We start from the raw sequence: 24,538 nt of genomic DNA, 5'->3' as shown, positions 1-24,538 counted from the left end.
AATTTTTGTGTCTTTCTGTTTGAATTAAAAAAAAAATCCCACAAGGACTCAGAGGCAAAGAATATACAAATCAATTTTCACCACAAAGTAAAGGAGCTGTTACAGTGGAGCATTACTGGACTTAATGTCAATATTATGACATAGTATGAGTGTGTTTCTTTTTTGGTAATTGCAATCATTGTTGCTTTTGTTGTGGTCATCCATTTACAATGCTTGGTGTCAGTCTACTTATCTCTTGTAAAAATAAAATACAGTGTGTGTGTGTGGAAAAAAAAAAGTAACAAGGTAATGATATTGTGTGGATATCAAGGGTTCTCAGAGAACCAAGAATAAATGCTGCAATCCTACCATACTAGTCAACTTTTCCCTGAGGAGAAAAAAACATTTGGAATGCCTCTAGGAACCTGATATATATAATAAAGACATTATTTTAGGACAAAAAGAAAACAAATGATCAATATCTTCATGAACTATGACAAAAAATACTTAACAAAGCATTAATAAATTGAATCTAGTAATATGCCAAAAGGATTATACAACATTACTAGGTTGAGTTTCCTCAAAGAATTCAAGGTTGGTTTCACATTTGAAAATCTATCCATGTCATTCACCACACTAACAGAATGAACGATAAAACCATATGATCATCTCAATATATGCAGGAAAATTATTTGACAAAATTTGACAGTCATCCATGATAAAAAAAACTCTCAGCAAACTAGGAATATAATGGAAATTATTTAATCTGAAAAAAGTATCAATGAAAATCCTAGAGCTAACATAATGATAATAAAATTTTGAATGCTTCCCCTTTAAGATCCAGAAAAGGACTATGATCCTCCTGCTCTAACCATTTCTACTGAACACTGTACTGGATATCCAAGTCATTGCAATAAGACAATAGAAATAAAAGGCCTAAATATTGAAAAGGAAAACAAAAATGTTCTTTTAGTGGAACAAAATATGACTCTCTATGTAATAAGTTCCTAAACAAATTAAAAGCTACTGTTATAAGTTAATTTAACAAGATTCAAAAATATAAGGTTAATACAAAACATAAATTCTATTTCTGCATACTATCAGCAAACAAAATGAAATTAAAATTCTATTTTGAATAATGTAAAATATTTAAGAGTAAAAATCAAAATATATCCAACACATCTACTCTGAAACCTGACTCTAAATTATATGTAGAAATACAAAAGTGTTACAATGGCCAAAACAATATTGAAAGATAAGTACACACTTTGAGGACAAACTGCTTGAATTTAAGTTTATGTTCCAACAACACTAATTAAGACAGTGTGGTTGTGGCACAAAGATAAATAGGTCAGTGGATCAAAATAGAGTCTGATTGAGAATAGAGCAGAATAGAGCAGACTGTTTCAAAATAATATCCATCATAATTCCATCAGGATTATATTTTTTATACGAGATGAAACTTTACTAAAGAGATATGCAAAAATATCTCCCTAAAAAGATTTGTACAAGAATATTCATAGAGGTTTTATCCAAAATAGCTAGAAATGAGACAAAATCCAAATATACTTCAACAGGAGATTGGAAAAACAAATTGTAACATTCATATAGTGGAATACTACTTGGCAATACATAGGAAAAATGTTGATACATAAATGGGGAAGAATCTCCCTGCTAACATGCTGAGCAGAAATAGACACAAAGAGTTCATAGTATAGCATTCATTTTATTTAAAACTATAGATTAGGTAAAATTAATCCAAGGTAAAAAAAAAATAAGAACAAGATTTCCTCTGGAGTAGATTAACTGCAAAGGGATATGAAGAAACTTTCTGGAGCATATATCAATCTCATCAAAATGAACTTTAAGAATGAGAACATTTCACTGTATGGTAATTTTATCTATTAAATGGGTATAAAAAATACTGAATTGCAATCTACAGATTCAAAGGAATCTGTACCAAAATACCAAGGGCATTTTTCATAGAACTAGAAAAAATAATGTCAAAATTTGTATGAAATCACAAAAGACCCTGAATAGCCAAAACAATCTTGAGAAAGAAGAACAGAGCTGGAGGATTCACCCTCCCTGACTTCAGACTACAGTAAAAAGCTACAGTCATCAAAACAGTATGGTACTGGCAAAAAAACACACACATAGATCAATGGAAGAGGACAGAGCATCCAGAAATAAACCCATGCACTTATGGTGAAATAATATATGACAAAAGAGGCAAGAATATACAATGGAGAAAAGACAGCCTCTTCAATAACTGGTACTGGAAAAACTGGACAGCTACTTGTAAAAGAATGAAATTAAAACATTCTCTAACACCATTTACAAAAATAAACTCAAAATGGATTAAAGACCTAAATGCAAGACCAGATACCATAAAACTCCTAGAAGAAAACATAGGCAGAACACACTTTGACATAAATCATAGCAATATTTTTTATATCTGTCCCATAAAGCAAAGGAAATACAAGCAAAAATAAACAAATGGGACCTAATTAAACTTCAAAGCTTTTGCACAGGAAAAGAAACCATCAATAAAAAGACAACCTAATGAAAGGGAGAAAATATTTGCAAATGATATGACCAATAAGGGGTTAATATCCAATATATATATAAACAGCTCATACAAGTTAATATCAAAAAACCCACAAACAACCCAATTAAAAAATGAGAAGAAGAACTGAACAGACGTTTTTCCAAAGAGGAAATGCAGATGGCCAATAGGCAAATGAAAAGATGCTCAAAATTGCTAATCATCAGGGAAATGCAAAACAAAAGCACAATGAGATATCACCTCACACATGTCAGAATGGCTATCATCAAAAAGAACACAAATAACAAACGTTGGCCAGGATGTGGAGAAAAGGGAATCCTTGTACACTGTTGGTGGGAACGTAAATTGGTGCAGCCACTGTGGAAAACAGTATGAAGGCTTCTCAAAAAAACTAAAACTAGAACTATCATATGACCCAGCAACTCCACTCCTGGATATATAGCTGAGAAAAACAAAAACACTAATTCAAAAACATACATGCACCCCGATGTTCATAAAAGCATTATTTATAATTGCCAAGATGTGAAACCAACCTAAGTGTCCATCAACAGATGAATGGATAAAAACGTGGTGTGTGTGTGTGTGTGTGTGTGTGTGTGTGTGTGTGTGTGTGTGTGTGTATACACATGATAGAATAATACTCAGCCATAAAAAAGAATGAAATTTTGTCATTTGCAGCAACATGGATGGACTTGGAGGGTATTATGCTAAGTGAAATAAGTCAGACAGAGAAAGACAAATAACTGTATGATATCACTTATATGTGGAATCCAAAAAATACAACAAACTAGTGAATATAACAAAAAAGGAAACCCACAGATGTAGAGAACAAACTTGTAGTTACTAGTGTGGAAAGGAAAGGGGGAGGGGCAATATAGAGGTAGGGTATTAAGAGGTACAAACTATTAGGCATAAAATAAGCTACAAGGATATATTGTACCACATGGGGAACAGAGCAAATATTTTATAATAACTATAAATAATAACTATAACTATAAATAACTATAATAACTATAAATAACTGTAATAACTATAGATGGAGTAGACCCTTTGAATCAGTATATTGTATACCTGTAACTTATGTAAGATTGTACGGCAACTATAATTCAATTAAAAATTTAATTTAAAAAAAGAAATATTGAATTCTAAGTTAATAGATTTTCTTTCTGAAGCGTTATGGATTCACAAATCTGAAACTACCTCTGTGTATACTTGCTTAAGTAAATGCATAAATAATGAGAGTTATTTTTACCACTGTTGGAAAAGAGAGTTAAACATATGAATCAGAAAAGACTAGCGTATACCCTTCAGTATTGAAATTTCAGGTATCAATGTAATCTCAAATTTTAATCTGCTGCATTGAAAATTAAGAGATAGTGGAACAGCTTCTACAGATGGTAATGCAAGAATCACATACTCAGATATTCATTTACAGCATAGAAAGAGTAGAAAGATTTTACCTGCATCATTCCATCCCCCTTGCCAGTACAACTCAATGCCAAGAGGAATCCCCTCCACCATGGCTTCCCCTGTATAAGAAGAAAAGAGAGAAGAAAAGAGAGAAGACTCAAAATATCAGAAACAAATATGAGACATTCTAATGAATGTTTCAGAAATAAAGATTATCTTAAGGGACTATTATAAACAATTATATATCAACAAATTGGATAACCTGGGAAAAAATAAACTTCTAGAAACATACAACCTACTAAAACAGAATCAAGAAGAAATAGGAAGCCTAACCAGACCAATAACAAATAAGGAGATTGAATCAGTAGTCAAAAACCTCCCAACAAAGAAAAGTCCAGGACCAGAGGACTTCATGGGTAAATTCTATCAAACATTCTTAAACTCTTCCAAAAAACAAAAGGGGGGACATATAGAAACATTTAAGAAGGCCAGCATCACAGTGATAGCAAAGCTATACAAAGACACTAAAGAAAAGAAAAGCACAGGCTCATATCCTGGATGAACATAAATGCAAATATCCTCAATAAAACATTATCAAACCAAATTCAACTGTACGTTAAAAGGATTATACACTATGGCCAAGTGGGATCTATCCCTGGGATGCAAGTATGGCTCAACATACACAAATCAAGAGGGTAGTAATAAATTAGAGCAGTGTGTCAGAGGTCCCCAAGATCACTCCCAGTTTGATGACTTGCTAGGAGGACTAAGAGGTCTTAGTATATAATGTCACCCATCACTATGTTTTATTACAGTGAAAGAATATAAAGCAAAATTACCAAAGGGAAAAGTCAAAGAGGGCAAAGTCCAAAGAAAACCAGGCACAAGCCCTCTCCCTTTGGGGTCACACAAAACATTCTTAAATCTCCTACCAATGAGTTGTGAAAATACAAATGAAATGTTGTCTATAAATAAGCTCATTAGAGACCTAGTTCCCAGAATTTTATTGGGGGCTGATCATATTAGGCACTGTCTGCCTATCATGTGTCAAAACTGCATACTCCCAGAAGGAAGGCAGGATAAGCCACATTATTCATACAAACAGTGTAGGCACAGTGAGCCACTCTTACTGGTTAGAATGATGGGAACCTTCCCTAAATCCAAGTTCTCAGATGCTAGTGAAGACCAACCTTGTAAGCAGGACTTACAAAGGACAGCAGTCAAGCCGGGTCTATCAGTGCTTTCTACGTGAGCAGGGAGTTTAAGATTTAATTTATGCATTTTTGTATTATTCCACTCATTACAATGAGTTCAGTTGGCCTTTGAATTTAAAATATTCATTAGTAAATAGGAAATATAGTTCAATTTGAAAACATAATACATATATTCACCTTACCACCTTCTCAAAATTCTATTAAAATAGAAGAATAATAACACTAAGAAAGAAAGTACATCTCCAGCAGACAAAAAAGAGACTTTTAAAATTATAAAAAAGACAGAACAGATTAATAATGAAAACAAAAAGAGCTGAAGAACTTTCAGTCTCACTGAGAGAAAGAAGGGACCCCACAAATATTACTCCGAGCAGAAACTGTGTATAACTATAAGAACAATCACAACAGGAATTGAAAGGAACATGGGTACTTTTCCCATGTAATTAAAGGTCAGTAAAAAAATTTCATTCCCTCTTTCTTAAAGTGGCTGTTTTCAGTGTTTTGACCACAGGATAAAAACACAAGTAGGGTACTCTAAAATATGACAATTTACATAGGAATAAGCGTAGTGCTTTAATTTCCTGTCAACCATCACAAAGGACACAGATTCCCTAAATTCAGAAGCCCAGGAAAAACTAAACTCTAAAGGAATCCTAGTAACTACAATATGCCCCTCAACAACTATCCAAGCCAAGGGTAACCTGTTAATTCAAACCTGCATTCATGAAAAGAGAAAAGGTGAATTATTTATGTCTAAAGAAAGTGGCCAATCTGAATCAATCTTAACCATTATATGTAAATATGGATATACAATCAAGAATCAACTAGTGAAGAAAACCAACATGATGTAACTGAAAGCATCAAAATTCTGCAAAGTGAACACATGAGGTAATCTTATAATTAATATTTTATATTTTCCTATTAATTCTAACATTGAAGTTGCACCCTCATTGCTGCATCCTCATCCTCTACTTTTTATAATGCTATACTTTCTCGAATCTCTCAGAGGCAGTCATTTTTAATGTCCATGAACTTTATTGAAATTAGAAGTTAATATTTTGGCTAAATAACAGAATGACCCAAGCTGAAGATATAATTAATAAACATAAGATTAAATTCAGATATTTTCCAGGAGTGCAGTGAAAACGTATAAAAAGATGAGAAGAAATATAACTGAGATACATAAAATGGGTGCAATAGTTCCAATATCCTTTTAACAGGGATCAAAAAAAATAGACTACAGACAATGAAGAGTAGGAGGGAAATAAATAGTGTAAAATATCTCTGAATAGAAGAATGAACTAAGTGTCTTTATGGAAAGTCCAAAAGGGAATTGTTTTAAGTTTAAAAATCTGAAACAATTGGGTGAAACTTCTGAACCACAAATATTCAATTTTTTTAACTTCAGAAAGAAAATATAAAAGCAATCCCTAAAACAAGAATCAGACTAGAGAACAGAGAAATATCTCCATAGTTCTTTGGGAAATTTATTTTGATATTATAAACATCATACCTAGACAAAGAATTTTGTCAGTAAATGACAGAACATGCAAAAATAAGGCTAGAGAAGATTTGAAAAACAAAACTAACATATACATATGGTCATGTATAGATTACTGTGTGTAACAGCAGCAGAATATACATTCTTTTTTTGAAATGCAAAATAGGTTTTGTTTTTCTTTTAACATCTTTATTGCAGTATAATTGATTTACAATGGTGTGTTAGTTTCTGCTGTATAAAAAAGTGAATCAGCAATACATATACATTTATCCCCATTTCTCCTCCCTCTTGCATCTCCATCCCACCCTCCCTATCCCACCCCTCTAGGTGGTCACAAAGCACTGAGCTGATCTCCCTGTGCCATGTGGCTGCTTCCCACTAGCTATCTATTTTACATTTGGTACTGTATATATGTCCATGCCACTCTCTCACTTTGTCCCAGCTTACCCTTCCCCCTCCCCATGTCCTCAAGTCCATTCTCTAGTAAGTCTGGGTCTTTATTCCCGTCTTGCCCCTAGGTTCTTCATGACCTTTTTTTTTTCTTAGATTCCATATATATGTGTTAGCATACGGTATTTGTTTTTCTCTTTCTGACTTAATTCACTCTGTATGACAGACTCTAGGTCCATCCACCACACTACAAATAACACAATTTCGTTTCTTTTTATGGCTGAGTAATATTCCATTGTATATATGTGCCACCTCTTCTTTATCCATTCATCTGTCGATGGACACTTAGGTTGCTTCCATGTCCTGGCTATTATAAATAGTGCTGCAATGAACACTGTGGTACATGACTCTTTGAATTATGGTTTTCTCAGGGTATATGCTCAGTAGTAGGATTGCTGGGTCATATGGTAGTTCTATTTTTAGGTTTTTAAGGAACCTCCATACTGTTCTCCATAGTGGCTGTATCAATTATACATTCCCACCAACAGTGCAAGAGGGTTCCCTTTTTTCCACACCCTCTCCAGCATTTATTGTTTGTAGATATTTTGATGGTGGCCATTCTGACTGGTGTGAGGTGATACCTCATTGTAGTTTTGATTTGCATTTCTCTAATGATTAGTGATGTTGAGCAGCCTTTCATCTGTTTGTTGGCAATCTGTATATCTTCTTTAGAGAAATGTCTATTCAGGTCTTCTGCCCATTTTTGGATTGGGTTGTTTGTTTTTTTAATATTGAGCTGCATGAGCTGCTTGTATATTTTGGAGATTAATCCTTTGTCAGTTGCTTCATATGCAAATACTTTCTCCCATTCTGAGGGTTGGCTTTATGTCTTGTGTATAGTTTCCTTTGCTGTGCAAAAGCTTTCAAGTTTCATTAGGTTCCATTTGTTTATTTTTGTTTTTATTTCCATTACTCTAGGAGGTGGGTCAAAAAGGATCTTGCTGTGATTTATGTCATAGAGTGTTCTGCCTATGTTTTCCTCTAAGACTTTTATAGTGTCTAGCCTTACATTTAGATCTTTAATCCATTTTGAGTTTATTTTTGTGTATAGTGTTAGGGAGTGTTCTAATTTCATTCTTTTACCTGTAGCTGTCCAGTTTCCCCAGCAAAACTTACTGAAGAGGCTGTCTTTTCTCCATTGTATATTCTTGCCTCCTTTATGAAAGATAAGGTAACCATATGTGTGTGGGTTTATATCTGGGCTTTCTATCCTGTTCCATTGATCTATATCTCTGTTTTTGTGCCAGTACCATACTGTCTTGATTACTGTAGCTTTGTAGTATAGTCTGAAGTCAGGGAGCCTTATTCCTCCAGCTCCGTTTTTCTTTCTCAAGATTGCTTTGGCTATTCGGGGTCTTTTGTGTTTCCATACAAATTGTGCAATTTTTTGTTCTAGTTCTGTGAAAAATGCCATTGTTAGTCTGACAGGGATTGCACTGAATATGTAGATTGCTTTGGGTAGTATAGTCATTTTCACAATGTTGCTTCTTCCAATCCAAGAACATGGTATATCTCTCCATCTGTTGGTATCATCTTTAATTTCTTTCATCAGTGTCACAGTTTTCTGCATACAGGTCTTTTGTCTCCTTAGGTAGGTTTATTCCTAGGTATTCTATTCTTTTTGTTGCAGTGGTAAATGGGAGTGTTTCCTTAATTTCTCTTTCAGATTTTTAATCATTAGTGTATAGGAATGCAAAAGTTTTCTGTGCATTAATTATGTATCCTGCTACTTTACCAAATTCATTGACTGGCTCTAGTAGCTTTCTGGTAGCATCTTTAGGATTCTGGTAGCATCTAGTAATTTTCTGGTAGCATCTTTAGGAATGCAAGAGATTTCTGTGCATTAATTTTGTACCTGCTACTTTACCAAGTTCACTGACTAGCTCTAGTAGTTTTCTGGTAGCATGTTAAGGATTCTCTATGTATAGTATCATGTCATCTGCAAACAGTGACAGCTTTACTTTCTTCTTTTCCAGTTTGGATTCCTTTTATTTCTTTTTCTTCTCTGATTGTTGTGGCTAAAACTTCCAAAACTAGGTTGAATAATAGTGGTGAGAGTGGACAACCTTGTCTTGTTCCTGATCTTAGAGGAAATGGTTTTAGCTTTTCACCATTGAGAATGATGTTGGCTGTGAGTTTGTCATATATGGCCTTTATTACGTTGAGGTAAGTTCCCTCTATGCCTACTTTCTGGAGGGTTTTTATCATAAATGGGTGTTGAATTTTGTTGAAACCTTTTCCTTCATCTGTTGAGATTATCATATGGTTTTTATCTTTCAATTTGTTAATATGGTGTATCACATTGATTGATTTGCATATATTGAAGAATCCTTGCATTCCTGGGATAAACCCCACTGATCATGGTGTATGATCCCTTTAATGTGCTGTTGGATTCTGTTTGCTAGTAGTTTGTTGAGGACTTTTGCATCTATGTTCATTGGTGATATTGGCCTGTAGTTTTCTTTTTTTTTTGTGACAACTTTGTCTGGTTTTGGTATCAGGGTGATGATGGCCTTGCCAAATGAGTTTGGGAGTGTTCCTCCCTCTGCTATATTTTGGAAGAGTTTGAGAAGGATAGGTGTTAGCTCTTCTCTAAATGTTTGATAGAATTCACCTGTGAAGCCATCTGGTCCTGGACTTTTGCTTGTTGGAATATTTTTAACCACAGTTTCAATTTCAGTGCCTGTGATTGGTGTGTCTATATTTTCTATTTCTTCGTGGTTCAGTCTCAGAAGGTTGTGCTTTTCTCAGAATTTGACCATTTCTTCCAGGTTGTCCATTTTATTGGCATAGAGTTGCTTGTAGTAATCTCTCATGATCCTTTGTATTTCTGCAGTGTCAGTTGTTACTTCTCCTTTTTCATTTCCAATTCTATTGATTTGAGTCTTCTCCCTTTTTTTAGTAATGCGTCTGGATAATGGTTTATCAATTTTGTTTATCTTCTCAAAGAACCAGCTTTTAGTTTTATTGATCTTTGCTACTGTTTCCTTCATTTATTTCTTATCTGATCTTTATGATTTCTTTCTTTCTGCTAACTTTGGAGTTTTTTTGTTCTTCTCTCTCTAATTGTTTTAGGTGTAAGGTTAGGTTGTTTATTTGAGATTTTTCTTTTTTCTTGAGGTAGGATTGTATTGCTAAAAACTTCCCTCATAGAACTGCTTTTGCTGCATCCCATAGGTTTTCAGTCATCAAGTTTTCATTGTCATTTATTTCTAGGTACATTTTCATTTCCTCTTTGATTTCTTCAGTGATCTCTTGGTTACTTAGTAGCGTATTGTTTAGCCTTCATGTGTTTTTATTTCTTACAGATTTTTTTCCTGTAACTGATATCTAGTCTCATAGCATTGTGGTCAGAAAAGATACTTGATACTATTTCAATTTTCTTAAACTGCCACTGAAGCCCCATTGTTAACATGCATGCTCTAAGGGTGGGGCCTACTGGAGCAGCCTCATTTTCAGCATGGTCACAGTGGGTGTGGAGTTCTGGGAGCACATAAGCACCTGCAGGTTGCCCACATGCAGAGGTGGGCTGAAATCCAAGCCAATCCCCAGGAGCCCCAAGACTTCAGAAGCAGTCACTGTGTGATCAGTGGATTTATGCACCACAGGTGGCTTTGTAAACTCACTGCCTGCAGGACATCTGAGACGATTACTGGTGCTCCCATGCCTGGGGCAGGTCTGGCGATAGCAAGCTATAGGCTCTGCAAGCGCACACATGTAGAGATAGGGCTTGGGTCTGGGCTGACTTGGTAGCTCCAAGGGCAGGTCCAAGTGTGGGACTATGGTGGTCCTGGTGCCTGACCTCAGTGGTTCTGTGCCAACAGATATGCGTTAAGGGCTTTGTGAACACAGCACGTGTGGGACACCTGGGCCAACTGCCTGAATTTCCAAGGTTGAGGCAGGGCTGAGGGCAGTGCCAAAACAGTGTAGTTGGTGAGCCTGCACAGCAGGTGACAGGTGATACCACAGAGCACACTTCCTAGTGGACAGCTCCTGTGGAGGAATACTCAGTGGCTCCTCTCCCAGTGGGAGTGCTCCAGTTCCTCCTACCTCACACCACAGTTCAGAAACAGATCTGGGGGCATCTACTGCAAAAACTGGGGAGCAGACCCTGTACCCAACAGGACTGTGACAACCACAGAGCAAAGAGGAGGCCTGCTCAACATCCAGTGCAGGCTCTGGTCACCACAACACCAGTCACACCCCCTACAAAGGGGATAACAGCCTACACACACTGAGAGAAAATGTGGCAGGCATCCATACTAAAAACAGCCCTTGCACCAAAAATATGAGACTCATGCAGCCTACATGGGGATGTTCCCACATAAGAACCCTCCAAGACTATAGTAGATAACTGTTTCTCTTAAACTCATAGAGTCAGAGAAATATAAGTAAAACTAAGAAGCAAAGGAAGCACTTCCAATTAAAAGATCAAGAGGACTACTCTGAAAGTACAAACAATGAAACAGACCTCTCCAGTCTACTAGACCTCAAATTCAAAAAGGAGGTAATGAAAATACTGAAGGAATTAAGAAAAGCTACCAATAGAAATGCAGATGACTGTAAAAAAGGAACTAGAAACTATGAAGAAATCAGGGTAGCAACAGACATACCAGACAAAATAGACTTTAAAACAAAGGCCATAAAGAAAGATAAAGAAGGATACTACATAATGATACAAGGATCAATATAAGAAGAGGATATTATATTCATTAACATATATGCACCCAATATAGTAGCACCTAAATACATAAAACAAATACTAACAGACATAAAGGGAGAAATTAACAGGAAAACAAAAATAGTAGGAGACTTTAAAAACCCACTCACATCAATGGACAGATCTTCCAGACAAAAAATCAAGAAGGCAACAGATATCCTAAATGATACAATAGAACAGTTAGACTTAATTGATATTTTTAGTACATCACATCCAAAAAAAATAGAATACACATTCTTTTCAAGTGCACATGGAACATTCTCTAGGACTGCCTACATACAAAACAAACCTCAACAAATTTAGGAGGATAGAAGTCAATTTAAGCATCTTTTCTGACCACAATATGAAAATAGAAATCAACCACAGAAAGAAAAACAAGAAAAAAATGATTACATGGAGACTAAACAACATGCTACTAAAAAACCAATGGGGCAACGATGAAATCAAAGAGGAAATTAAAAAATACCTTGAGACAAATGACAATGAAAACACAACCATACAAGATCTATGGGATGCAGCAATAGCATTCCTAAGAGGGAAGTCCCCAGTGATACAGGCCTTCCTCAAAGAAACAAGAAAAATCTCAAATAAACAACCTACCACCCCCAAAAATTAGAAAAAGAACAAACAAAACCTAAAGTCACCAGAAGGAAAGAAATGATAAAGATCAGAGAGGAAAGAAATGAAATAGGGATTAAAAAAATAGAAAAAAAATAGAAAAATATCAATAAAATCAAGAGCTAGTTCTTTGAAAGGGTAAACAAAATTGACAAACCTCTGTCCAGGCTCACCAAGAAGAAAAGATAAAGGACCCAAATAAACAAAATAAGAAATGAAAGAGGAGAAATAACAACTGATACCACAGAAATATTACAAAAACCCATAAGAGAATACTATGAACAATTATATGCCAACATTGGACAACCTAGAAGAAATGGACAAGTTTCTAGAGACATACAGCTCACCAAAAGTGAATCAAGAATAAATAGATAATTTGAACAGATCAATCACTAGAAGTGAAATAGAATCTGTAATAAGAAAAACTCCCTGCAAACAAAAGTCCAGAACAAGATGGCTTCACTGGGGAATTCTACCAAACATACAAAGAACTTATACTGATCCTTCTCAAATTCCTCCTAAGGATTGAATAGGAGGGAACACTTCCAAAGTCATTCTATGAAGCCACCATCACCCTGATACCAAAACCAGACAAAGACACTACCTAAAAAGAAAACTACAGGCCAATATCTTTGATGAATATAGATACAAAAGTTCTCAACAAAATATTAGCAAACTGAATGCAACAACACATAAAAAAAGATCATACACCACGATCAAGTTGGATTCATCCCATGGTCACAAGTATGGTTCAACATATGCAAAACAATTAATGTGATATACCACATCAACAAAAGAAAAGACAAAAACCACATAATCATTTCAATAGATGCAGAAAAAGTTTTTGATAAAATTAGACATCCATTCATGATAAAAACTCTTAACAAAGTGGGTATAGAGGGAACATATCTCAGCATAATAAAAGCTATTTATGATAAACCAACAGTCAACATAAAACTCAACAGTGAAAATCTGAAAGACTTCACAGTAAAATCTGGAAACAAGGATGCTCATTCTCACCACTTCTACTCAACATAGTATTGGAAGTCCTAGCCACAGCAATCAGACAAGAAAAAGAAATAAAAGGTATCCAAAGAGGAAGAGAAGAGGTAAAATTGTCATTATATGCAGATAACATTATACAATATATAGAAAACCCTAAAGACTCTACACAAAACTACTAGAACTGATAAACAAATTCAGCAAGGTAGCAGGATACAAGATTAAAATACAGAAATCTGTTGTGTTTCTTTACACTAAAAATAAAATATCAGAAAGGAAAAGTAAAAAAAAAAAAATCCCTTTTAAAATCTTATCAGGAAAAAAAAAAAGATACTTAGGAATAAACCTGACCAAGGAGGTGAAAGACTTATATGCTGAGAATTATAAAACATTGAGGAAGGAAACTGAAGATGATTCAAAGAAATGGAAAGATATCCAATGCTTTTGGATTGGAAGAATTAATATTGTCAAAATGGTATTACTACCAAAAGCAATCTACAGATTTAATGCAGTCCCTATCAAAATACCCATGACATTTTTCACAGAACTAGAACAAACAACCCTAAAACTTATATGGTACCATGAAAGACCTAGAATTGCCAATGAACCCTGAGGAAAAAGAACAAAGTAGGAGCCATAACCCTCCCAAACTTCAGACAATACTACAAAGCTACAGTAATCAAAACAGAATGGTACTGGCACAAAAACAGACATATGGATCAATGGAATAGAAGAGAGAGCCCAGAAATAAACCCACGAACCTACAGTCAGTCTTCAACAAAGGAGGCAAGAATATACAATAGAGAAAAGACAGTCTCTTCAGCAAATGGTGTTGGGAAAGCTGGACAGCCACATGTAAGTCAATGAAGTTAGAACACTCCCTCACACCTTACACAAAAATAAACTCAAAATGGATTAAAGACTTAAATATAAGACATGATAACATAAAACTCCTAGAAGAGAGCACAGGAAAAACATTCTCTGACATAAATTGTACCAATGTTTTCTTAGGTCAGTCTCCCAAGGCAACAGAAATAAAAGCAAAAATAAACAAATGGGACCTAATCAAACTTATAAGCTTTTTCACAGCAAAGGAAACCATCAACCAAACAAAAAGACAACCTACAGACCAGGATAAAGTATTTGCAAACAATGCGACTGACAAGGGCTTAAATTCCAAAACATGAAAACAGCTCGTACAAGTAAGTAACAAAAAAACCAAACAACCTAATCATATAATGGACAGAAGATCCAAATAGACATTTCTCCAAAGAAGACACACAGATGGCCAATATGCACATGAAAAGATGCTCAACATCGCTAATTATTAAAGAAATGCAAATCAAACCTGCAATGAAGTACCACCTCACACTGGTCAGAATGGCCATCATTAAACAGTCTACAAATAACAAATGCTGGAGAGGCTGTGGAGAAAAGGGAACCCTCTTATACTGTTAGAGGGAATGTAAATTGGTGCAGCCACTATGGAAAACAGTATGCAGACTCCTCAAAAAACTAAAAATAGAGTTGTCGTATGATCCAGCAATCCCACTCCTGGGCATATATCTGGAGAAAACTATAATTCGAAAAGATACATGCACTCCTATGTTCATAGCAACACTATTTACAACAGGCAAACATGAAAGCAACCTAAATGTTCATTGACAGATAAATGGGTAAAGAAGATGTGGTACATATATACAATGGAACACTACTTAGCCATAAAAGAATGAAATAATGCTATTTGCAGCAACATGGATGGACCTAGAAATTATTATACTAAATGAAGTAATAAGTCAGAAAGACAAATATCATATGATACCACTTATATGTGGATGGAATCTAAAATACTACACAAATGAACTTATTTATGAAACAGAAACAGACTCACAGACATAGAAAATAAACTTAAGGTTACCAAAGGGGAAAAGGGATGGGGGAGGGATAAATTAGGAGTTTGGGATTAGTAGATACAGTCTACTATATATAAAATAGACAAAAAACAAGGTCCTACTATATAGCACAGGGAACTATATTCAATATCCTGTAATAAACCATAATGGAAAAGAATATGAAAAAGAATATATATATATATATGAAATTGAATATATATATAAAACTGAATCACTTTACCGTACACCAGAAACTAACACAACATTGTAAATCAACTATACTTCACTAAAAAAATAAATTAAAAATAGCTTAAAAATGTACTTATTTTAAAGTAAAATAATCAGACAGCATGGTATTTGGACATGTATGGGTAAATAAATCACTCAGAATGAAAATAAAAATCCTAGAAACTGAGTAACCTATGTATGGACAATTGATGTACAAAAGAAATGGCCTTGAAGAAAAGCAAGAAAGGATGAACTTTACAAAAAGTCATGTGGTGACAACTGATGAATCATATGAAACAGGACTTTTACTGCATCTCATATGCAAAGATCAATTCCAGGTTGACATCAGCAAAAATGGCAGAATAAAGGATCCCCAATTCTACCATGCATAAAAGCAAGAAAAAACAGGCAAAAACTGTCAGAATCAACTTTTTTTTAGATTCTGGCAACTTACCAAGGCTTGCAACAATCTGGAGAATGTACTTGCTCAAAAAAAGAAAAAAAAGAAAAGAACGATTCTCAGTAAGAACTGAGAATTTTGTGGCATTTAACTTACCCCATTCCCATACCCAGCTCCCTTTCTCCATGGTAGCCATGAAAATAACAGACCACTGGACCACTTTCTTGGCACCAAAGGCAAAAGAACAGACCTTATTCACATAGAGTTGTAATTAATTATTTGTTCTGACCTGTCTAGTATCTCCCTGGAAAACTGGCTCAAACGTTAGCTTTTATGTTAGTAACTTGCAGGTTTAGTGTTAAAGCAGCTTACAAATTGGGGGCAGCATTTCCTGCAAACCTTGCAGGCTAAAACAATCTTAGGTTCCTGCCACCTGAGATGACAGGTGTTGTGTAACAGCTGTGGAAAACAATAGACTAACCAAAAAGTTTGGGAGGTTTTATGGAATGAATTGTGTCCCCTCAAAATTCATATGTTGAAACCCTAACCCAGAATCTTAGAATATGACCATATTTGGAGATGTGTGCACACAGAGAAAAGGCCATGTGAGAGAGGCCTCAGGAGAAATCAAACCTGCCAACACCTTGCTCTAGAACTTGAAGTCTCTAGAACTGTGAGAAAATAAATTTCTGTGGTTTCAGCCACACAGTCTGTGATATTTTGTTATGGTAGCCCTAGCAACTAACACAGGAGGAACGTCCCTAAAACTTTGGAAAGTTGCAAAATATTCCTGGGATCTAGAAGGGAATCTAGAAGGTCTATAATTTTCCAATGTCACATTTTATGATAACATTTATATGAAATGTGCAGAATAGGCAAATCCACAGAGACTGAAAGTAGAATAGTGATTGTCAGGGGATGGGAGTGATGGGTGATTGACATTAACTCCTAATGACTATGGTTTCATTATGGGGTAGTGGAAAGTTCTGGAATTAGACAGTGGTGAGGGCTATACAACATAGTAAATATATTATAATCCACTTAGGTGTACACTTTAAAAATGCTGAATTATATGCTATATAAAATATATCCCAAATTTTACAAATGCTATAAAAATCAATTCCAGGCAGAAAAAATGACTAACGCATGAAAGGGGAAACTATACATTTTTAGAAGATGCATAAGACAATATTTTTATGATTTCATCTTGAGGGAAAGATGTGTTAAACTAGATGAAAACTGCCATATGCATGAAGGAAATACTGATAAACTCAATTACATTAAACTTAATCTCTCTTCGTCTAAAGACACAAAACTGTGAGAAGGTAAAAGAAAGTAAGGAGAGGATGTTTGCAACATGTATATTTAACTAAGTATATGTATATAATACATACCAACAAACAAAAATTACAAGAAGCCATTAAGAAAATCTCCAAATACCAGTTTTTAAAAATGGGCCATAAATTTTACTATACTTTACAAAAGAGGATATACCAATTACCACTAAACATGTAAACATACCTTTAACTTCATTAGTAAATCAGACAAATTCAAATTAAAATCTCAACGAAACATTATTGCACACATACCAGATTGGCAATTACTAAAACCTCTGATGACACCAATTGTTGGTAGAATTGTGAACCAAAGGAGAATCTCATGAATGACTGGTAGATTGTAAGTTGTTCAACTATGTTGGAAAAAATATTAGCATTATCTACTCATTTAAATAACACTTGACTTGTAATATAGCAATATCCCATCTAAGTATATAAAGCAGAATGAATCTTGTACATGCTTGCTAGTAGATATGAAAAATATTTGCAGCAGCAGTGTTTGTAATGATTTTCAATTGGAAAAAACTTCAAATGTCTATCAATAGTAGAATGAACAAACTTGGAGATATTCATACAATAAAATAGTATACGGCAAAACAAATGAAATAACTACAGCTATATTTAATGATGTTAGATTGTCACAATGTTGAGCAATAAATAAAAAAGAAAGTAATACAGTAGTGTGCTCACTTTGCATCACACTCAAAATCAAGGAAAAATAATATATTTATAGACATGTTCATATAAGTAGTAAAATTATAAAGAAAAGCAAGGTAATAATTATCATAAAAGTCAAAATATTTAGAATGGGGGAAAGGATAGACACATGAGGGATTTCTGAGATACTAAAAATGATCTATTTTTTTCACTTTGGTTGTTACAAATTACACATACTTCATAATTATTCTTTGCATTGTTTTATGTACTATTATTTATGTAAAATACATATCAAAATAAAAATAGATAGATATAGATAGATAGATAGATGATAGATAGATAGATAGGTAGATAGATGATATAGATGATGCTAGAACAATTTTCCAGATGGGGAAAATAAGTTTTTATTCCTTCCTCACAACATATGCAAAAATTCAATTGTATTAGATATAGTAAATACTTAGATTTGAGAGGCTAGGAAAGGCTTTCTTATATAAGAAACATATATTACAAATGTTTAAGGAAAGCAATAATAAAAATAATACTTGAAAGTTTTGACCCTTTCTTGCTGTCTTACTATCTCCAATTTTCTTTTACAATCAATTTATTTTTGATAAGGTAATACATTTTTATGATTCTCTCTCTCTCACCTACTTTCTTGTAGATCTTTGTCTGGCTTTAGTGTCAGGGTAGTGAGGGACTCATTAAATGAGTCTGGAAGTGTTCCCTCCTCGTCAATTTTGTGGAAAAGCTTGAGAAAGACTGGTATTTTTTCCTAAGAATTCACTAGTGAAGCCATCTGACTCTGCGCTTTTCTTTGTTGGGAGGTTTTTAATGACTGATTCAATCTCCATATTAGATATAGGTCTGTTCAGACTTTTGTCATGTTTTAGTCTTGGTAGGTTGTATGTTTCCAGGAATTTACTCATCTTTTCTAGACTATTCAGCTTGTTGGTATATAATTGTCCATAGTAGTGTCCTTATGATTCTTTGTATTTCTGTGGCATAAGTTGTAATGTCTCTCATTTCTGATACTGATTGTTCTCTCTTTTTCTTAGTCTATCCAAGGGTTTTTTCGCTTTTTAAAAAATCTTTTCAAAAAACAGTTCTGAGTTTCACTGGCTTTTTCTATTGTTTTTCCATTTTCTATTTTGTTTATTTCTGTCTTTGTTTTTTTAATTCCTTCTGCTAACTTTGGGCTTTTTCTTTTTCTAAATCCTTGAGGTATGAAGTTAGATTTTTTGAGATCTTTCTTCTTTTATAATGTAGACTTTTCTAACTATGAACATTCCTCTTAGTACTCTTTTTCTCAATTTCATATATTTTGGTATGTTGTGTTTTTATTTTTGTCTCGAGGTATTTACTAGTTTCCTCTGATTCTTTTTTGACCCAATTGTTGTTCAAGAGTGTATGGTTTAATTTCCACATATTTGTGAATTTTTCAGTTTTCCTTCTGCTACTGATTTCTATTTTCATTCCACTGTGATCAGAAATGATACTTGGTATGATTTTAATCTTAAATTTGTTAAGACTTGCTTCATGATCTAACATGTGATCTATCCTGGAGAAAGATCCATTCTCAGTTGAGAAGAATGTGTATTGTGGTGTATTGTGGTATTGAGTGGAAAGTTGTAGAAACTTTGTTTGTTACATTTGTTCTATAGTGTTATTGAAGTCCTCTGTTTGCTTACTGATCTTCTGTCTGTATATTCCGTCCCTTCTTGAAAGTGTGGTATTGAAATCTCTTACTCTTACTGTATTGCTATCTATTTCTTCCTTCAGTTCTACCAGTGTATGCTCTGATACTGAGTGCAAATATCTTCCTGGTGGATTGACCCTTTATCATTATATAATATCCTTCTTTGTTTCTTGTGAGAATTTGTAATTTAAAATCTATTTTGCCTGATAAAATCAGCCAACCCTGCTCTCTACTGTTTACCAGTGACATGGAATATTATCTCTTTTCATCCTTACACTTTCTGCCTATATGTGTCCTTAAATCTAAAGTGATTTTCTTAGTACGATAGTTTCTAGGTCCATCCAAGTTGCTGCAGATGGCAATATTTCAATATTTCATCCTTTTTCACAGGGTACTATATTCAGTATCTCGTAATAACCTATAATGAAAAATAATATGAAATATACATATATGTATTTAACTGAATAGAACTGAATCACTTTGCTGTACACCTGAAACTAACACAATACTGTGAATCAACTATACTTCAATTAAAAAAAATAGTGATTTTCTTGTAGATGGCATATAGTTAGTCCAGCTTTTTATCCCTTCAGCCATTCTATGTCTTCTAATTGGAGAATTTAATCTATTTACATTTAAATTATTATTCTTAGGAAAGTATTTACTATTGCCATTCATTGTTTTCTGTTAGTCTTTTAATTCTTTTGTCTGTTTTTTCCCCTTCATCTTGCTTTGTGTTTTTTTGATATTTTAAATTGATATACTTTCATTCCTTTCTCTTTTTCTTTTGCGTAATTTCTATAGGTATTTTTTGGTTACTTTGGGGTTATGTAATACATATAATTATATAATATTATTATATTTTATAAGAATATGATATCTTATAGCAGTCTTTTTTTAAGCTGATAACTAGAGTTCAACTATGCTCTACACTTTAACTTCTCCCCTCTCCAGTCCATGTTATCATTGTCAGAATTTACTATCTCCAGAAGTCAGCTTTCTCCTGCCATGACAGGCACCATACAACCTCTAGGTTTCCTCTTACTTCCCGCAAGAGAAAGCATCTAACGTGGAGAGACTCTACGTCTCAAGCCTGACATTCAAGCATTTGCAAACTTGTGGAGGATTTTGATAATGCTGCTAGAGTTTGCTTACTGCCTAAGGATCCTTGGGTTTGGAAAGAATTTAAATGAAACTTTTCACCGTGTTTTTTTTTTTTTTTAAATCTTTCAGAGTGGGTGTCATATGAATACACGTCACAATTTACAGGTATTCATATTGTGTATCCTTTAACACATTTTTAGGTATAGTTTTTAAAAATACTTTTGTCTTTAACTTTTATACTAGAATTAAAAAGTGATTTACCCACTACCTCATTGTCCATCTTTATAAGAGCTATTTCTAATTTTCTATAAGGAAAATCACATAACTGTTTCATTAGGGTTGGTTTCTGGAGATTTCTCTGTTTCCTTTGTTTGGAACATCTTTATCTGATTACTCATTTTCATAGGTTCTCTGTGTTGGTGTCTATGCATTTGACAAAGCAGACACCTCTTTCAGTCTTCACTGACTTGCCTCATACAGAAGAAGACCCCTGCCAATCAGCCCGGCCAGAGATTTGGGGGACCTCTACCAACTCTTTCCCTCCCCAGGGAAAAGCAGGCATCTGTGGCTTTTGTCCACTCCCTCCATGCTGAGCCCAGGAGGTAGGGGTAGCTATGGCATCTACCAGCCCAAGCTGCTACCTCCATTCTTCACCAGGTGGCTAGACTGTGCTAGATCTATCAGAGCTTCAAGACTAGTGAGATCGATGTTAGTTCTTTGGTCAGCCCTGGAAAAGTGGGGGCACTGGACATACAGATCAACTCTTTTCCTTCTCAGGGGCAAGCTGAAAACTGGGATTTTTTATCCATTAGCACTGTGTTGATCATGGGAGAGAAACAATGGCATCCACACACGAGCTGCCACTGGCCCATCAGAACTTCAGAACTGGTGAAACAGATGCTATTTCTTTTTTTTTATTTTTATTTTTCTTTAATTGAAGTATACTTGATATACAATGTTGTGCCAATCTCTGCTGTATGGCAAAGTGACTCAGTTATACACATACAGACACTCTATCCTTTATATTCTTTTCCATTATGGTTTATGACAGGATATTGAATATAGTTCCCTGTGCTATACAGTACAGATGCCATTCCTTTGTGCAGCCCTGGAGAGGATGGATTGCTGGATGCATGGGTCAACTCTTTCCTTCCCAAGGGGGAAGCTGAGAGCTGAGATTTTTTTGTCTGCTCACTGTGTAGAGCAGGAGATAAGATCAATGGCATTCTACCATCCCAATGTGCACTTCTATTCTCCCTGTGGTGGCTAGATTGTGCCAGATTCGTCAGAGCTCCAAAACAGAAGGCAGTCATCTGAGAAACCCCCTTGGAAAAGGCAGGGTCCCGATGCATGAAGCTACACTTTCCCTCCCTGGTATGAAGGTTGCACAATAATGATAGTTAATTACACACCCAGACAATTTTACTGGTGAATACCATCAAACATTTAAGGAAGAAATAACACCAATCTCGCACAAACATTTTTAGAAAATAACAGAAATAAGAACATGTCACAACTGATTGTATGAGACAATGTGATCTTGATACAAAAGCCTGACAAGGGCATTATAAGAAAATTAATTTATAGTTCAAAACTACTCAGGAGCATAGCATCAAAATTCCTTAAGAAAACATTATGAATTGAATCCATCAATATTTAAGAAAAAGGAAAATAGATTATAATAAAGTGGGTTTATCTCAGGAATGTGAGGTTGGTTTAAAATTCTAAAATCCATCTAAATCACCACAAATCTATTTAAAAAATAAGAAGCAAAAATAATGATCTCAATAGATATAGAAAAGAATTTTTTTTAAAGAAATTCAACACTAAATCATAATAACTAATTTCAGCACACTGTAAGTAGGAGGGAACTCCCTCAGTCTGCTAAAATGCTTCTAGCAAAGATCTATAGCTAACATCAAGCTTACTGTTATGATATTGAAGTTTCCACCTAAAATAGGGAAAAGTCAGGGATGTCTGCTTCATTACTTCTAATCAACATTAGAAGTAGGTCTTAACCAATCAATAAGACAAAAGAGTAAATAAATACATAAATATTGGATAAGAAGTAAAACTATTGTTATTTTCAGAGAGTATGATTATATGTTAGAAAAAATCTACAGGAATCCATTAATAAAAATATTAGAACTCTAACTCACATAAGTTAAAATATAAAAAAGCAATTGCATTAACATATACTAGCAACAAAATATTGAGAATTTTAATTCTGAAATATCATTAAAGTGGCATGAAAATATTAAAGAGTTAGGAATAATTTAATGAAAATTCCCAAGAGCTCATGACTGAAAACCCCATGACATAGATAAGGAATATTAAAGAATGGTTAAATAAATGGAGGGATTATTTATGTTCATTAATTGAGAGAACATTGCTATGATACTGAAGAAACTGACAGTCTGATTCTACAATTTATGCTACAGAAGAGCTAGTATTAGTTTTCAAAAGGATAGTGATATTGTGTGACATTTAGTACCAGATATCAAGACTTACAAAGAAGCTTCATTAACTAAGACAGAATGGTATTAATATATGGATAGATGAATCAATAAACGGAATAAAATAGGGAATTCAGAATGAGACCTAAGCTTATACGGTCATTTGACTTTCCACAAATATATTTCTACAATTTAATGGGGAAAAGAAAGTCTGTCTTATCAACAAATGATACTGGGACAACTGGATATGATTATGGGGAAAAAATGAACTTGGATGCTATCTTACTCCACACACAAAATTTCATTTCAGGATGATCATGGACATAAGTGTAAAAACTTTATATACCTGCTGGAATAAAACAAAGAAGAATATCTTTGCAATCTATGAATATGAAATAAAAACTTTCTCAGCAGGGAAAGCTGAGAGAATTTGTCCCAAATGGACATACAATATAATAACTGATAAAAGAAGTTCATCAGACTGTAGAGAAATTATATATGACAGAAAATTGGGTCTGCAGTAAAGACAAAGTAAACACCTGTACTGTACTGTACTGATTCAGTTAATAAATGGTCCAACACTAGAATCAAAAGGCAGAGATTATCAGACTAGATTTAAAAGCAAGATTAAACTCTATGGTGTTGAGTAGAAACAATTTAATAAAAAAGGCACAGAGTGACAGTAAACAGTTAAGGAAAGTTATAAAAATTGAATATGAATCATATTAAAGTGGATGTAAAAAGCTATATTAAGTAAAAATTGACAGACTAAAATAGAAAAATCAGCACTCATAGAGAATAAACATCCCTCTCCCAGTACCTGATAAAAAACGTAGAAAAAAAAATCAGTGAAGATACAGGAGATTTGAAAACCATCAACTTGATCTAGCTGACATTTAAAAAATGCTATACCGGCCACAGTCATCGCGGAGAGTCACCGAGGTTTCCTGCTTCAACACTGCTTGGACGGAACCCCGCGCTGGTCCCCTGCTCCGGCCGGCCACTCAGAGCCAGCCCTCGCCACCACCTCACAGCGCCCTCCGACCGCCTCTCCTCAGCCGCCGGCCATGACGACTGCATCCCCCTCGCAGGTGTGCCAGAACTAGCACCAACACTCGGAGGCTGCCATCAGCCGCCAGATCAACCTGGAGCTCTACGCCTCCTACGTCTACCTATCCATGTCATACTATTTTGACCGTGATGATGTGGCTTTGAAGAACTTTGCCAAATACTTTCTTCACCAGTCTCGTGAGGAAAGGGAACATGCTGAGAAACTGATGAAGCTGCAGAACCACCGGGCTG

General features: G+C 34.6%; 1 pseudogene across 1 annotated transcript in view; it reads left to right on the top strand.

The window, feature by feature from the left end:
* The window catches only part of LOC309620717 (ferritin heavy chain pseudogene), a 501,140-nt pseudogene that overhangs the window by 462,392 nt on the left and 14,210 nt on the right, over positions 1 to 24,538 (top strand). Inside the window, exon 2 of the transcript XR_014249902.1 lies at positions 6,872 to 24,538. This exon is cut by the window's right edge and continues 14,210 nt beyond it. The product of XR_014249902.1 is annotated as a ferritin heavy chain pseudogene (transcript). The remainder of the gene's footprint in view (positions 1 to 6,871) is intronic.

This window comes from Balaenoptera borealis, assembly GCF_965194805.1.
Source record: "Balaenoptera borealis genome assembly, chromosome: X".
Taxonomy (NCBI): domain Eukaryota; kingdom Metazoa; phylum Chordata; class Mammalia; order Artiodactyla; family Balaenopteridae; genus Balaenoptera; species Balaenoptera borealis.
The sequence above is the reverse complement of the archived record's forward strand: the minus strand, read 5'-3'. Positions and strand labels throughout refer to the sequence as shown.